At 39.4% G+C, this 12,077-nt stretch overlaps 1 protein-coding gene across 17 annotated transcripts in view; it reads right to left on the bottom strand.

Moving 5' to 3' along the window:
• Positions 1–12,077, bottom strand: part of sox6 (SRY-box transcription factor 6) — a 598,739-nt gene that overhangs the window by 459,394 nt on the left and 127,268 nt on the right. Inside the window, exon 1 of one of the 17 annotated variants that reach the window (XM_073049442.1) lies at positions 10,879–10,896. The exons of the other annotated variants lie outside the window; for them this stretch is intronic. The gene's annotated coding sequence lies outside the window, so the exon portion shown is untranslated. Of the gene's footprint in view, positions 1–10,878; positions 10,897–12,077 lie in introns of those variants that run through there. 17 annotated transcript variants of the gene reach the window in all.

The raw sequence follows: 12,077 nt of genomic DNA, 5'->3' as shown, positions 1-12,077 counted from the left end.
AGTGCAGTAAGGATCTCCAATGGTTTAGAATCTCTAGGGTCTAGGAGGGGGGGCTGCATATACAAAGAAGTAAAGGCAGTAAAGTGTGAACAACTCCAACATGAATTGTTTGCGAAACGCTCTTCAGCACCTTTCAGTGCCTGGCCTTCTGTACCTCAGCACCACACCAAAAAAACCCATGAAGCCAGCGATTACTTTGAAACTTTGTTCTTTTGAAAAAAAAAGCTCTCTGCTTCTTTATTCTTTCAAACTAAGGGTGTGGTTTGAATCTGTATTGTGTGCATGCTCATGAAGGAAGTGAACAAGAGAGAAAAAAAACTCAAGACAGAAGGAAAAGAGTGACTGCATATATCATAATATTTGCTTTTCAGGGAGTCCAATTTTAAACAAAGGAGGCTAACTAGGCAGCACTGTGCTCTCACTTCAGGGCTAAAAGAACCACACATTAAAGAATTCCACAAACAGAACAGTTAAACATTAAAGTTTAGTAAAATTCACAGTATGAATCAGTCAGAGGCAGTTTAGAAGCTGTCCAACTCACTTTCCGACCATCTGCACTGAATGTGCTCTGTTAAAATAGAACCATATGGAATACAAGCTAGCAATTAACACAGCTTCTGCGCGTCCCACTAATACAGCACAGATTTTTGACTTTACAGTAAATTCGGCTGCTGAATTCATTCCATACTGTGGTGCCTGCAACCTGGCAGCTTTCACTCATCTCAGCCTCAACCACCCCCCTCCCACCCCCATCATGTCAGCCAGAGATGAAGCACTCAGCAAATGTTTATTTCAAATTAAAATAAGCTAAATTCATAGTTTATTATTTCTTAAATCCTTCTTGCCCTGACTGTATATATTATGTACTTCCTTATAAAATTAAGATGTTGTGATGCATCTAATGAACAGGGTCTCAATAGAAAGCTATAGACTTTCTCCACATTTTACACATCTTTTGAGTTTTTTAAAAACATTTTTGCTTCAGAGCAGAGCACTCCCTCACTAGGAACAGTTTGGGCTATGGGGAATGCATGACAGGACTGAACTGCTAGAATGATTTGGACCGCAAGGATGGCTTTGCTTGTGGGATTGTGAAAAGTTGAGGAAACATTTTACTATCTCTCTTTTGTTGTCTTTTATGAATCAGATAATGGGGACATTTGAGTAGGGGTAGTGGAAAGTTACTTAGTGTTAAGGTATGTTCTTTGACTCCCCATGTCTTAATGCCATTCAAATAAAAATAAATCAATTTTAAATAACACAATAATTGTAAACGCAAGACATGATGCAGATGCTGGAAATCCAGAGCAACACACACAAAATGCTGGAGGAACTCAGCAGGTCAGACAGCATCTATGGAAATGAATAAACAGTTGACATTTCAGGCCGAGACCCTTATCAGGACAGAGTAATTGTTATGTCTTCAAGTTTTTAAATCTGAGCTAAACTAATTAATAATTGCCAGCTATGTGTGCATCCCTCGTTATTTCTACATGTATTGTAAGACAAATCTCTTAAAGACCCTGATAAAGCAAAAGCAATTTATTTAAATCAAATCGCACCAGTGACATAAACTGTTCTATGTACATACATATAACCTCAATTTGAAAGACAGCACATAATCTATAATGCTAGACCTCACAAAGGAATACATTTAACCATATAAAGCAATCACAATTTAATAATAGATTGCTGATCGTATAGACTGAACCACAGCCAAAAAAAGCAAAATCGTATGATTTTAAAATTTATCTTTCTATAACAGAGAATCAATTTAAAGTCACTAATGTTTCCTTTTGAACTTCCATTTTCGTAATTGCATTACTGTGACAACTCATGTCAAAGTTACTGTTTAGTTTTGTTTATTAAGACCATGTTCTATTTCATGATAGAAAACTTATTTGAAAAATCTATTTTAAGTGCACAATCAGTATTTAAAATGATTAGAAAATAACCAGTAGATCTTGACCAGACAACAGTGTCCTTTATCTGAGAGCAAGTTAAATAATTGCTCAGAGGATACAATAATAATAGTAAATGTAACCGTGTTCAAACCTTTGGATGGAAGTTCTTGGCTGATACCTTTCTATTGCAAAACGCTGATGCATGTTGAAAAATACTTTGTGCAACATTTCCAAGTTTATTACTCAACAATTTGTTTAAAAGCTTTGGTTGGAGTGTACCCTATTTGTTCCCATTCTCTAATCTGATAAATTAATGCAAATAATTTACCAGTGCATGAAAAGAGGGAACAGGAAATCTACTCATCAAGCCTCAATATGCACACACCAACTCTGTTTTCAGCACTAATTTCTAATTTTAAACATTACAAAATATAGCTTTTCTTAGTTATGTCCCTCTTGATCTCCTGTTGGACAAAAATTTCTCAAATGTAACTTTGTCCTTTAGTATTAGCAGAATGAGAGTTACATGCAGGTGACTAAAATGAAGAGCAAAAGTGGGATAGATGATGTCAACCAAGAATCAAAGGCTTGTTTGACTTGTTCCAGTAAGCACAGGATGATGAGATCGCAAATACCTTAAGCCATTAGCAGTTCATCCTGGAGATCTTTCCCATGTCCACACATTTCCATGTTTGGAAATCTCAATCTGACCCCACTTCATACACTCTTCTTTACAGAAATGTATACACATTAGCTCTGTTTAGAATTTTAAAAAATCTGTTTTCATAATTTTTTAAAGTGTGCGATAGAAGATGGCCTGTATTGTCAGATATGTCATGAAAATCAGAATCAGGTTTAATATCAGCGGCATACAGTCGGCCCTCCTTATCCGCGGGGGATTGGTTCCAGAACCAATCCCCCATGGATACCAAAAAACGCAAATGCTCAAGTCCCGTATCTAACCTGTCTCAGTGCGGTGGACTTTAGGACCCGGGGAGCTCCAGACCCACTACCTGCAGCTGCTGCTGAATCCACAGTGTTTCTGTTCCTTTGATAGAAAACGATCACGATTGAAAATAAAGTGGAAATAATAAAGTGATCGGAAAGAGGTGAAACGCCATCAGTGAGAATAATGAAGCATGTGAAAGACCCTGCCCCGATGAAAGCTACAATTATTACTAAGCAACGCAGTGGTTTAATTATTGAAATATATACGTTTCTTAAGTGTTTTATATGCATAGAAAGGTAAAATATATACTATATACAAAGACAAACGTTTGACTAACTGACGCTAAATAATACTGGATGTTCCTATTCTGACTTATATACAAATCCGATTTAAGGACTGCCTGTACTTTAAATCATCTCTAGATTTCAATCCCAATCCGCCGTAACCTACGCACATCCTCCCGTATACTTTAAATCATCTCTAGATTACTTATAATACCTAATACAATGTAAATGCTATGTAAATAGTTGTTATACTGTATTGTTTAGGGAATAATGGCAAGAAAAAAAGTCTGCACATGCTCAAACGACGAGTGCTGGAGAGAGAACTTCCAAGTTTTCCCGATCCGCGGTTGGTTGAATCCGCGCATGCAGAACCCACGGATAAGGAGGGCTGACTGTATACAGTGTATTAAATAGTTAAATTAAATAAGCAGTGCAAAAAGTAGGAAATAAAAAAGTAGTGAGGTAGTGATCAGGCATTCAATGTCCATTCAGAAATCAGATGGCAAAGGGAAAGAAGTTTTTCCAGAATCGTTGAGTGTGCACCTTTAGGCTTCCTGATGGTCACAATGAGAAAGAGTTCTTACAGTTGCAGTGTAAAAACAAACTCTCATTTGCTCATTCTGATAGTTCAGTTTCAAAGACCCTGCAACACCATCCAAAATAGAGCAGGGTGTTTTCTGCTGCCTTGGCCAACAGCTAACAAAACCAGATAAAATGTTCATCCATTTCTTTGCTCTATATGGAGGCTTGCTCTATACAAACTGACAATAGCAGTTGCCCAAATAACAACCACTATTGTGCCTACATGAAGTAATTTGCTGTAATGGACATACTTTGAAATGTTTCTAAGAGATGTAATAAGGTGCAAAATGATTATGGCTTTTTTTTCTTGCCTTTTTACAGCCTCTGCACATGAACTGTAGTTTCTTTACTGAGTGCCATGTTCTAACATTGACAAAAATTGTACAGCCTGAAACAAATATTACAGCTCATTTCTCAAGTCCAGCTGACATCATTTTTGATTAATTTGTTTAAAATAGTTGGAACTTTCCATCAAGGCTGAGACAAGTGGCAGATGTTAATAGCGGTTTGTAGTTTTGGAAGCTAGGCCACTTAATTGATATTTTAGTTCAAAATCTGCTTGTCAGCAATGCTTTCTTAGTCAGGTAGAGCCAGGAGAACTGAATTACATGGTCATACTTGTGTTGTTCTCAAGTTTGGCAAACATAGATGTGTTCAAATGCTAACTACATTTTTAATTTTGATTAGCTGGGTGTCAACTGTTTTCAAGTATCCATCATTGACCGAGTATATGGGCTGGGAATTTCAAATCTTCAATCACTGCTGATTGAAATAAATTAGGCTGGTGGGTAATAGCAGTGGTACAATTGGACCCACTTCCCTAGTTTAAACTGAAGCCAAGGGCAGATATAGTTACTGCTCTTAATTACCTCTAAAAAGTCATAACTTAGAGAAAGATGAAAGTATTATTCTGTTTATCTTAGCACACATGTGGAAAATGTTATATTTCCTCCATGAGGAACCTACCATTACTTTACAGAGCAGACTGGGGGAGGCTGAATGGCTTAATTCTGCCCCTATGCTTATGGTGTTCCATCTCCACCTCCTTCCTCTCAGAACTAATTCCCTATGATAAACACATTTTATCTTAGGATGTTCCCAGCATAAATCTTAAAGTTGTCCTTTACTATCTTTAGCATACATTCGTATTTCACAGCTTAGCTTAAGTGTCCTTCCACTTACACTACAGCTCTCAGTACATCTTTCTATTTAGTTTACATATTTATTCTTCTAAAGAGTAGTTGTGATTCCTCTCCGCGCCTTGTGGCACATCGAGTGGCATCCTTGCCAATTCTTTCGCATTTTATCTGATTTTTTTTTACACAAGGCCAAGTTGCTAGCTTGATGCTCAACCCTGCAGGGATGGAAAGCGTGCAAGGAGCCGGCCGGATTTGAACCCAAGACCAATTGCCTCGAAGCCAGGTGCTGATGCTGCTAAATCAGTAGCCGGCCATCTAAAGAGTAGTGTATTATATTTAATATATATTAAACTGTTTCTATTTTCTGCCATATTCTATCTAGCTCAATGTATTTAGCTGCCATCTTAGATGCAGCTGACCCAAATATTTTGATGTCATATGTAAATTTGGCCAATCTGCCTTGCTTTCCTAAATCAGATTTGAAATAATACAGGTCTTATCATTACCAGGGAACTATTTACCATTCTCACTTCACTCACCATTTCTTATCCATACTCGTCTCATGCTAATTCTCTTGAAATAGAGAGAGAAAATGCTGGAAATACTGGAAAAAAAACTTCTAAGGTCAGCTAGTATCTGTGGATAATGACAATAAGAAAGTTTATGATCAAGGAGCTCCCATAAGATCTTTCTTGCCCTATTTTAACCATGAGTGATTTTTTTTGCACTCTGAACTTTGCAATTCAGTAAGCCCCACGATACAATGGACTGGCAACTCTTGCTGAAGCACATTCCTATGGTTGCGAGATTACTGCGGAATATCTGTGCCTCACATCATTGCCAATGTTCATACTTGTAAAAAACCAGGTGAGGAACATGGAGGTAGTTAAACCTGGGGAACTACCATAAGACCATAAAAGATAGGAGTTGACTCAGCCCATCGAGTCTACTCTGCTATTTCATTATGGCTGGTCCATTTTCCTTCTCAACCCCATTCTTCTGCCTTCTCCCCATAACCTTGTGCCCTGACTAATCAAGAACCTATCAACCTCTGCCTGAAATGCACCCAAAAATTACCTGGCCTTCACAGCCACCTGTGGCAATGAATTCAAGACATTTAGCACCATCTAGCTAAAGAAATTCCTCCTCATCTCCATTCTAAATGGATATCCCACTATTCTGAGGTTGTATCCTCTGGTCCTAGACTCCCCCATTATTGGAAACAGCCTCTCCACACCCATTCTATTTATATCTTTCAACATTCAATAGGTTTCAATGTGATCACACGCCCCCCATTCTTCCAAATTCCAGCGAGCACAGTCCCAAAGGCATCAGACGCGTCTTATATGATAGCCCTTTAATTTCCAGAATTATTCTTGTGAACCTCCTTTGAACCCTCTCAAAAGTCAGCACATCCTTTCTTAGATAAGGGGCCCAAGACTGCTCACAATACTCCAAGTGCAGTCTGTCCAATGCCTTATAAAACCTTAGCATTACGCCCTTCATTTTATATTCTAGTCTTCTCAAAATGAACGCTAACATTGCGTTTGCCTCCCCACAACCAGCTCAACCTGGTTAACCTGCACGAAAACTGCCTTTGCACCTCAGATTTCTGAATTTTCTGTCTGTTTAGAAAGTAGTCTATGCTTTTGTTCCTTCTACCAAAGTGCATGACCATAGACTTCCCAACACTGTATTCCATCTGCCACTTCTTTATCCATTCTCCTAAATTGTCTAAGTCCTTCAGCAGCCTCCCTGCTTCCTCAACATTTACCTAATTATTTTGTATTGGCCACAAAACCATCAACTCCGTCATCTAAATCATTGATGTAAAAAGAAGCGGTCCCAACTCTGATCCCTGTGGAACACCACTAGTCACCAGCAGCTAACCAGAAAAGGCTCCCTTTATTCCCACTCTTTGTCTCCTGCCAATCAGCCAATCCCCTATCCATGCCAGTATCTTTCCTATAATACCATGGTCTCTTATTTTGTTCAGCTGGCTTGTGTGCAGGGTCTTGTCAAAGGCCTTCTGAAAATCCAAGTACAGAACGTCCACTGATTCTCCTTGTTATTTCCTCAAAGAAGTTCAACAGTTTTGTCAGGCAAGATGTTTGTTTAAGGAAACCATGCTGACTTTGGCCTATCTTATCACGTGCCTCCCAGTACCCTAAGATTTCATTCTTAATAATCAATTCCAACAACTTCCCAACCACTATGGTCAGGCTAAATGGCCTACAATTTCCTTTCTTCTGCTTCCCTCCCTTCTTGAAGAATGGAGTGACATTTGCAATTTCCCAGACCTCCTGAACCATGCCAGAAGCTTGAAATATCATTACTAATGTCTCCACAATCTCTTCAGTTACCTCACTCAGAACCCTGGAGTGTAGTCCATCTGGGATAGGTGACATCCAACCTTTCAGCTTCCCAAGCACCTTTTCCCTATTAATAGCAACTGTACTCACTTCGGCCCTCAATATTCTCAAACTTTTGACATACTGCAAATGTCTTCCTCAGCAAAGATGGATGCAATATATATTTATTTAGTTTGTCCACCATTTCCTTGTCCCCCAATACTAACTCTCTAGCAGTCCAATATCCATTTTCACCTCTCTTTTACATTTCATATATCTGAAGAAACTGTTACCCTCTTTGATATTACTGGCTACCTTACTATCATATTTCATCTTCCCCTTCCTTATGGCTTTTTATTTATCTTCTTTTGTTTTTTAAAAGCTTCCCAATCCTCTAACTTTCCACTAATTTTTGCTCCATTATATGGCCTCTCTTTTGCTTTTATGGTGTCTTTGACCTTCCTCATCAGCCACGGTTGCATCATCCTGGCTTTAAACTACTTCATCACCTTTGGGATGTACCTATCCTGCACCTTCTGAATTTTTATCCAGAAATGTCAGCCATTGCTGTTCTGTCATTATATCTGTTAGTTTCGCCTTCAAATCAACTTTGGCCATCCCCTCTTTCATGGCTCTATAATACCCTTTTCTCCACTGTAATACTGACACATCTGATTTTGGCTTCTCACTCTCATATTGCACAGTGACCACGGCTTCCTAAAGGTTTCTATACTTTAAGCTCCCTAATCCAATCCAGTTCTTACGCAACATCCAGAATAACCTTTCCCCTAGTGAGCTTAACCACTAGCTACTCTTAAAAGCCATCACATGGGATTCTACAAATTCTCTCTCTTGGGATCCAGCACCAACCTGATTTTCCCAAACTATCTGCATATTGAAATCCCCCATGTCTACCACAATATTGACCTTTTGACGTGTTTTCTATCTAGTGTTGTAATTTGTAACCCACATCCTAACTTCTGTTAGGAGGCCTGTGTGTAACTTCCACTAGGGTCTTTTTATCCTTGCAGTTTCTTAACTCTGTTGGCACATGGCCTAGTGGATAAGGCATCGGTCTAGTGATCTGAAAGTCATTGGTTCGAGCCTCAGCTGAGGCAGCGTGTTGTGTCCTTGAGCAAGACACTTAACAACACATTGCTCTGCGACAACACCGGTGCTAAGCTGCTTGGGTCCTAGTGTCCTTCCCTTGAACAACATCGGGGCGTGGAGAGGGGCAGGCTTGCAGCATGGGCAACTGCCAGTCTCCCATACAACTCTGCCCAGGCCTGCACCCTGGAAGCCTTCCAAGGTGCAAATCCATGGTCTCACGAGACTAACGGATGCCTGTTATTTTCTTAACTCTACCCACAAGGATTCTACATCTTCCAATCCTATAACACCTTTTTCTGAGGATTTGATTTCATTCTTTATCAACAGAGCCATCCCACACACCACACCCCCCCACCCTCTATAAGACCATAAGACATAGGAGTAGAATTAAGCCGATCAACTCATTGAGCCTATTCCACCATTCCATCATGGCTGATCCCGGATCCCACTCAACTCCATATCCATGTGGCCTTCTCGTCATTATCCGTTGATGCCCGAACTGATTAGGAAACAATCAGCTTCCACCTTAAATATACCTACGGACTTGGCCTCCACCATAGTCTGTGGCAGAGCATTCCACAGATTCACTACTCTCTGGCTCTTTAGCTCTGTTCTAAAAGGTTGCCCCTCAATTTTGAGGCTGTGCCAACTGCCGACCTGCCTGTACTTTCAACACAATGTGTATCCTTGGATGTTAAGCTCCAAACTAGATCTTCTTTCAGCCTAATTATACCCAATGAAGGGTTAAGTCTTCAAGGTAAAACTGCAAAAGAAAACCATACCTTAAGAACAAAGTTTACCACAGTTTCAACAGTTATGCTGAAGTAAAGACAAAATTATGCCATATTATCTCTTCAAGACAACCACACAGCATATGAAGCAACTAACCACGAAAATTGCTCAGCATGTAATTGACCCTGAACACAATGCCCTAGTTAACAAGTATAATACTTACAAATATTGCTCAGAAATAATAGTGCACCTTAAAGGGAGTGCAAACCATATCAGTTGTTGACCCACCACTAAAAACTTCACTTTCCCTGAGGATCAAGTCTCATTGCATATTTTTAATATAATTGCCACCTACCCAATTCCTCTTTCAGAAACTTGATTTGGGAGGCAGTGATATAGGAAAGGGGTGGAGGGTGAAATTTAGTCACCATGGACCTACTTGGGCATGTTTTGTGACCATGGAGGTACTGAATGCTGGGGAGGAAGGGGCCGGAACTGGCACAATTAGTGCAGAGATCATGAGGATCAGAATAATCATTATTGGGCTTGGGGGTGTGGATGTTGGGTGATAGGGAACTGGGGTTTGGGCATGGAACAACGAAGATAGATAATTTCCTAGCCTATCAGATGTCCATGTCTGGGGTAGTAGTAATGAAACTTAGTTGCCTCCAGAGAGCAAACAACATGCACTCTCAGGACAACGTGCTCCAAATGTTTCTGCAATGCTCCAAGAAAAGTTTGACAAAGAGAAAAATGTTATCTCTTGAGCCCCAAGGAAGAAATTACACCACACGTGCAAGGATGACTCATGCTCAGATGTACTCAGTGGAATTTCTGGAAAAGGTGGCTGTCATTTTCCTTCAGCAAGAAACCATTTACCATTGCATATTTGTAATAAAAGCAAAAACTAAAAGGAAATAATCTTACAATTACCTTATGCAAAATATGTGAAATATTTGCCTCAAATAAATCTGTGCAGAAGGTCCATGGATCCATTCAACAAGAGAGCTCATGATTTTTGTAGCTTCCACAGTTTTCAATGCACGTGGTAAGGCAACAGAAGTAGGCAGATGTCTCACCAGCATGGTATCAATGCCTGACTAATGTACCCAGTGCCCTCTGCCACAATTCCTATTATCATTCAGACAACAACAGGTGCAGCCACCAACTGCCCTCTGAGCACTTGGATTCAGAGTCATTACTATTATTCTTTTGCTTGTAAGTGACTTACATTTCTACGTGTGAACATAAAAATCAGGAGCAGGAGGATGTCATTTGCTCTCCAAGCTTGTTCTGCCATTCATTATGACCATGGCTGATCTGACAGTAACCTCAACTACACGTACCTCTCTATTCCTTCTTAATAATAATTAATTAATAGTAATTAATAATGCTACCTCTGCTCAACAGCGGCAACAGCACTTTTCAATTGGTTAATTTTAACTGGATGTAGCCGATATTTATAATGCTAAAGATGTTCCCATGCTAGGTTCAAAATACTGCTTTAATATTGTATTGCATTTGAGTGTACAGATATTTAATCATTGCAAGATGAATGTTGTTCTCCAATTACTCATGGAAAAAATGAACAAGTTATATTCTATCTGAATGCACAGTGCAAGGTAGAGTGATGGAACTATTTTAAAAACAGAAAGACTCTAATTGGGAAAGCCTTTACTATATAAGACTGGAACCAAGATATGCCACTTGTAATTCAGTAAAATCTAGTATAAGATTGGGGTTAATACAAGCACCATGTGCATGGACACTTCGACTGATGACAAGATTCATTCCTCGGAATTGATTTAGCTATAGCAGAATACTTACCAACTTAGTCCTCAGTCTCCCTCTCCATCCACATGCATGCTGGCACTGATCCTCGGCCTCACCCACTCCCTGCCATGCAGCTCATTAGGAAACAAACTGTTCTAAGTTGTAATGGAACTGATAACTGCATCCAAATGAAACTTTCCCCCACAAGTCTGCTAAGCGCCAGCTGGCCAAGTCCCACTGATATGACATTGTGAAAGTGTTTGTTTCCTCCTCCACATGCTCTGCTACAAACAAATACTTCTCTCATTCAAATGCCAACAAAAATAGCAAAACTTTCAAGGAATGAGATAGGATCAAATGCTACCATCTCTCACTGCTCTGCACACACAAGCAAAAGATAGCATTAACTGGTTAATTTATTGTTGTTGAGCACATCTTATGAACTGACTCACATTGGTAGTTTTAACTTTTAAATCATGGGAACTAACTACACAAACCTGACATCATTTATCTTTGCTCTTGCATACAATTGGTCTGATACAGATCACTGTTTTACAAGTCTGGAACGGGAGTGTGCCACATTGAATAAGTAGCTGTGATAATCCCTGTTCTATAGTATACTGATCTCCTGTTCTATAAGATGTTGATCTGTCAATAATCTGTGATAAATAACATGGGAAAAGTCTTGGACTTTGTTTCATTCTCAAATCGGTTAGTTATCGATAAGCGTGGTTTTATTATCAATGTCCGTTTCTATATGTGTTAGTCTGTTACTGATCTCCTCTCAATATACGATTGGTTTGCAATTGCCTTTATGACCCTTGTGGCCAGCCTACTCCAAAACCAATTTCTCCTTGAATTTCACTGTGCTAAGAGGCAAGTGAAACCCGATTCTACATTTCACAATGCATGTGACAGGAAACATGATCTTAAACGTAGTGTGATCTAATGCAGTATCCATGTTACTTACTAAACATATAGAAAGAAAGGAGCAGCAAAGTGAACACTGTGTTCTTGGTTCAGGTACATAAAATAAATTACCAGCTAAGCGTAGTAACTCGTACACACTTGACAGGACGCTGATAGAAAGAAGAGCTAAAGAAATGGAAGCCGCCGATGTGTTTTACTGGAATTATGAATTTATCTGAGCAAAGAGATTTTCTTCAGAGGACTTGTGCCCAGTAGAGCTCATAGCTAGCCAGATAGATAACTTTGTGTCATTGAATGCCACATTATTAACTGTTCAGAGGTAC

Source organism: Hemitrygon akajei, chromosome 6 (assembly GCF_048418815.1).
Source record: "Hemitrygon akajei chromosome 6, sHemAka1.3, whole genome shotgun sequence".
Lineage (NCBI taxonomy): Eukaryota > Metazoa > Chordata > Chondrichthyes > Myliobatiformes > Dasyatidae > Hemitrygon > Hemitrygon akajei.
The sequence above is the reverse complement of the archived record's forward strand: the minus strand, read 5'-3'. Positions and strand labels throughout refer to the sequence as shown.